The sequence below is a fragment of the Balearica regulorum genome, chromosome 7 (genome assembly GCF_011004875.1).
Source record: "Balearica regulorum gibbericeps isolate bBalReg1 chromosome 7, bBalReg1.pri, whole genome shotgun sequence".
NCBI lineage: Eukaryota > Metazoa > Chordata > Aves > Gruiformes > Gruidae > Balearica > Balearica regulorum.
This window is the reverse complement of record NC_046190.1, coordinates 3,660,807-3,666,026: the sequence shown is the minus strand read 5'-3', so window position 1 is coordinate 3,666,026 and position 5,220 is coordinate 3,660,807. Positions and strand designations below refer to the sequence as shown.

Sequence of the window (5,220 nt, the reverse complement as noted above, 5' to 3'; positions counted from 1 at the left end):
TTTTCCTACATATATTATTCCCAGCAAAAACGCATTAATGATGGAAGGACTCCTTTGCACAGATTGATCACTCAGGCCTCCTAAACCTGAGGAAATCCTTTCCTGCTTGCTTCAGGATTAGTATTTCCCAGCTCTCCGGTTTGAAAGTTCAGTCTTGGGATGCAGCTGCCTTCTTGGTGGTCTGTTTGTCACACTTTAAGCGGTTTAATAACCTGGATGAACCTCGAGAAAATATCTTTAAAAAAATCATCCAAACTCTTCAAAATAGCCGTGATTAAACCAAAAGATATTAAACACAAGCCGAGTAGCTTTTGCACTTTAGTAGCACGTTAAAGCCAGACCACGAGTACCAGCCGGTGTGTCTCCTGCTCGGCCAGGCTGGAGAATAATTGGGAAAGAGCACGCTGAGCCTGACCTTTATTGCTCCCGCCTGTCCCAGCTGTCGTGAATAGGAGGCTCCGGAGCGATTATTGTGATTGTGGAGATGGTCATGTGGTGGCTAATCCCGGCACAATGGGGTTCACCCCCGGGCGCAGCAAAAACAGCGCAGGGGCTGGGAGCGTGCAGTTAACGGGAGGTAACTCTGCCTGAAAGCGTCGGTTGGGAAGAGCCAGTGGTTTTATTTTGTGTTATTTGCAGTGGTTTGGAAAGTCAGAGTAGTAAAGAGTCTTTTTATGTACTCTGTCTGCGAACTCAGGAATCTTGTGAGGCTTTAACAGCCTTTGCAGCAATTAAAAATCTAAAATATACTTAATACATTAAAAAAAGCAGAGAGATGCCAATTCTAATCCTGCAAGGCCAGAACTGACCTTGAAAGCTGGGGGAAGAACAAGTTACCGACATAAAGTAACCCCCAACTCTTAGGACTCAAAAGTAGCAAAATAGAGTTTCCTAATCTTGACTGATCTGTACCGTAACACAAATATTAAATAACATTTTTATTGTAGTTCCAGAGGCAAGTCTCCTGTTGAACAATGGTACTGATAATGTCTTGACAGACTGCGAACGCAGCGCTGGTGTGCTTTTTGTAAATCAACCTTTTTCTGTACTAAGTAACATAATAAAAGTTACTGCCTCTTCTTACAAATCTTTCTTGTTTCATAGCTTTGGACCATATCGGCTACGATGCTATTAATGCATTCTCTGATGACAGCAGCATAGAAAACAAACAAAGAGAAGTAGGAGAAAACCTTTTGTTCAGCAGTCGGAACATCTCAATCCAAATGAGGTAAGTTTAATTATATGCTGCTCACAAAACGGGCTGATTATTGGCACTTGGAGTGGCTGGCAGCAAAGACTGACAGGCTGCCCGGTTTGAGGGCCAAAACCAAACATCATCTTCTGGAGGAGCATCTCTGAAAGGCAAAAGGACCGGGTGATTTATCTGCCCGCGCTCTGGCACTGCAGTACTGCAACGTACGCTTCAGACTAACCATCGACAGGGATGTACCTGCCACCTGTGAGATGACAGGATGACATCTTGATATCTGTGAAGATGACATTGAATGATGTCACATTCAGCTGAACCTGGAAGTCACTTTTCCTGTGACCTTAGTGGATCCCTCGATATCTAATGGTTTATCTGATTTTCTGTTACATCCTTCCCTATTTATTGTTGCAAATTCACTACCATTGAGATCTCTGCCTCTCTCTAGTTGTGGTTGAAATTGCTCAATAAGGCATAAATGTCATGAGGGGACTGACAGCGCAATCCTACAGACATTGTTTTTGTGAAATTCAGCTTAAAATGACAAGCAAAGAGATGAATTGCTATTATCCTGAATTTTGCTTGTTTTTCACATGTTTAGCAGCAGTAGCAGCGTGTGCTCTCTGCTTTCCTCAATTACAGCATAGGCTTGTCTTCAAAACATTAAGAATTGGACAGCAATATTTTCTGGTTCATTGAACAAATTTGAATGGTCATACCACAGGAATTTTTCTGGGTTTTTTTTTCCTTTTTGGTACCTACAATGGAAGAGAGGACATTTAACTAAGTTACCAAATCAAGAAGAACGTTTACTATTTGAAAACCAAATATTATGGAACTAATATTCCTTTCATGGTCACAAATGTTTTAACAGGACAGATTGTTAACTGATTTACATTATTTCTCTTTGTTAAAATGGGCTGCGTAAAAGCTTTATCCTGATCTTCAGCCAGGTATCTGATGGAGCACTTTGAGGCTCTGCCGGGAGCATCGGCCCAAGAGCTCTCTGCGGCCAGCCTCTCTGGCAACCGAGGGGTCTAACGAGCCCAGCCAAACACCGGGTTGGGAGCGTGATTGAGCATTGCCTTTGCAAATTAAGACATCCAAGCAGTAGCTCTTTGCTACTCAATACGCCTCATTGCTATCGCTCTGCCGTATTCTTCTAGAGTACCGGTTTCTGCTCCTGCATCTTTTAGTCCTTGATGTTGACCTCACGGTGTCTGTCTGTTCTGTCCTGGTCCTTGTCACTCTTTTGACCGGTCTATTGAACGTCTGCTGTAGTGCTGCTGCGGTTGTTCTTGGCTTTGGCTTTGCTGTTTAGCAAGATCTCTTCTTCCCTTTGGAGTGTTGAGCTCTTTTCTGATATGTGCTGCTTGATCATCTCTTCTGATTGCTGTCATTACAGCAGGCCCTTAAGGATTTGCAAGATACACTTTTTAGCATAATACGGGAGGATTTAATTAATTCTAATAAATAACAGAAACACTTGCTGCAGACGAGTGCTTTTAGTAAATTAGGGTATTAGCTGTTTTCAAAGATATCAATGAGAACTTTGCTATTGATTTAAATTATATGTTGTGCAAGTGCTTATGATAATGTGCTGTAGGAGAGCAGTAAATACCACATAACATATGCTGTATCCTTACTAAAGCCCTGTTAATATATAGGTACTCTTTGCAGCTTTGCTATTAAGTCTTTCAGAGGAAGAGGATTTTCTGTGTGTAATTTTTACAGAATTTGGATTTGTAATATCAATGGTGTTACAATGTTCTTTCTTCTCTGTTCCATTTTTCTTCCCCCATTTTGGCAGCAATAGTTTGCAATAGCAGTAGAAATTTAAGGGTCACTTCTTTTTTCCCCAAGAGTGTTGTTTAAAGAGAGAGTTTCAGATTAAAGTTACGTTATAATGAAGCAAATTAAGCCTATGAAATACGAATGTGAAGTATATCACATTTAAAAAACCAAAATTATAGTTTATTTGTGTTAGATGAGAACCAGCAGATGCTGTCAAGAACAGTTTCTCTTTCCATCCTTTTTTTCCAGCACAAACTCTTTTGATGCCAAATCCCTCCAGCACTCGTGTGTGTGTCCACCGGGATGTGGAACTGCATCTTTGCAGCTGAAAGTGGAGAGGCTGTTCCTAACCTTGAATCACATTTTTCATGAAGGCTTTGCTAATTTTCCCTTTTAACACAAAAAAAGATGTATGCTGGTAACATACCGCTATTTATATGCCTGGTACAACACCCGCTTGCTGTCCTGCACTTTAGACGAGGAACCGTCATCTGTTTGAACTCTTTGTTTTTCTTAATGAGACCAAACGAGGGTTATGTGGAGCCAATGCAGTTCAGAAGACAGATGGCCTCCAAAAGCAGACCTCTTCCTGTTTTACCTACCCATATAGCTTCGTTTATTCCCTGGGACTGGATTTCCCCGCTGAGCCACCTCTGCTTTCCCATGGCCTGAGGCTGGCGGCCTCAGCTGTGGGCCATGTCCAGGACAAGGAGAAGCCCAGGCTGCCCCCAGACCTGCAGCTCACCATCCGCAACACCAAGGGGCAGCCAACCTGCCCAGGCAAGTCTTGCAAGTAGGAAGGTTGGGCAATAGGTAGATTCTGGCCCACGTTAAATCCTCATTGGAGAGCTCTTCAATGGTAAAAGTAGGACAGGGGATGGGGACGGGGGTCTCCTTGTGTATAATAAAAGCTGAACCAGTAACTTGTGTGCATAAACCCGCTGGAGCCGATCGCGGGGGGAGGCGGTGCCAAGGGCTGGTAGAACCTGGAGGTGAGAACGTCACCATGATTTATGGAGTCCTGTTACTAAAAATGACACTTTAATAGTCTGCAGGATTTTTTTTTTTTTGGTTGCTTTTTGTACTGCTGTGAATATGAAAGCTTAGTGCCTGGCCAACGGACAGCAAACAAATGTGGAAACTCCCCCCTCATTTGAAGACTCTCTTAGCTTCTCTGTTGGCCTACTGACAGCAGCGTTTAACCTTGCTTACACTTAACTATATCACTGTTTATTGAGCAAGCTGTAAAACTAAAATACAGAATTTTCATCATATGAGAGAGACTGTGGCAGTACAGACAAGTCACACTTCTGTTGTGCTTTAATTTCCACTTAGGTTTTGTTGGCTGGTAAAATATTATTAGTTTTGCATTGCTGCTCTTAAAAGTACTGACAGCCAGTGATAGATTGGTTTAGAATAAGGTGTTTCAAGTCAGCAAATAAAAAATAATTACCTAGTTTTATCTCATTGGTTGCCCAGTATTGAATAAGAAAGTCATAGGGTTTTGAGCTGAAATTGGGCATGTATAAGCAATATGCTTGCTTGGGTTTGAGATTCTTCATTTTCACATTTATGTGAAGATGAAATAAAAGTATGTAAGATGCTTCCTGGGTCGTTTTTTTTCCTTGTTTGTTAATTGTGGATTGAAATTGGAATTCACTTCAAATCACAATGTCATTGTTTTACGCATTTAATAATATTGAAAATAATAACAAAAATATAATAATTTAAAATTCCAATCAGATTTATTAAGAAAAGGAAGTGTGGCCTAATAGCTAGTGACTTGAGAGAATGGTTTCAGATTAGTATAATCCTATAAGATTCAAATTAAGAAAATATTCTCTCTTCACCTGGAATCTTTAATGGTCAGAAGCTGTTTTGTCATTCCAGCAGGCAACAGGAATTTTTTTAAAATTTCCTATTTTTAATAGGAGAAAAAGTAAATTAAATATGCAATTCAGTATTTTATTAATTGTTCGATATCCTGGCTGTCCCAAATCAGTAGCATGAGCAATTTTAATGATTTTTAGTAGTGATATCTGGTATCCTTTTGTAGTTAAGGATACATAAGATTAGTTTACTTACCATTTAAACCTAAACAGTACTTCTGGAAAGACTTGGCATTTTGCCCGTGTGGTGTAACGGGCATGATGTTCCCGTTAGTACTGCGATTATCACACCAGCTGAACAAACCTAGAGTTGCTGGGATTTTGGATTTT

At 40.8% G+C, this 5,220-nt stretch overlaps 1 protein-coding gene across 1 annotated transcript in view; it reads left to right on the top strand.

The window, feature by feature from the left end:
• BCCIP (BRCA2 and CDKN1A interacting protein) overlaps nt 1-5,220 on the top strand; it is a 147,012-nt gene that overhangs the window by 37,204 nt on the left and 104,588 nt on the right. The gene's annotated exons all lie outside the window — the stretch shown is intronic.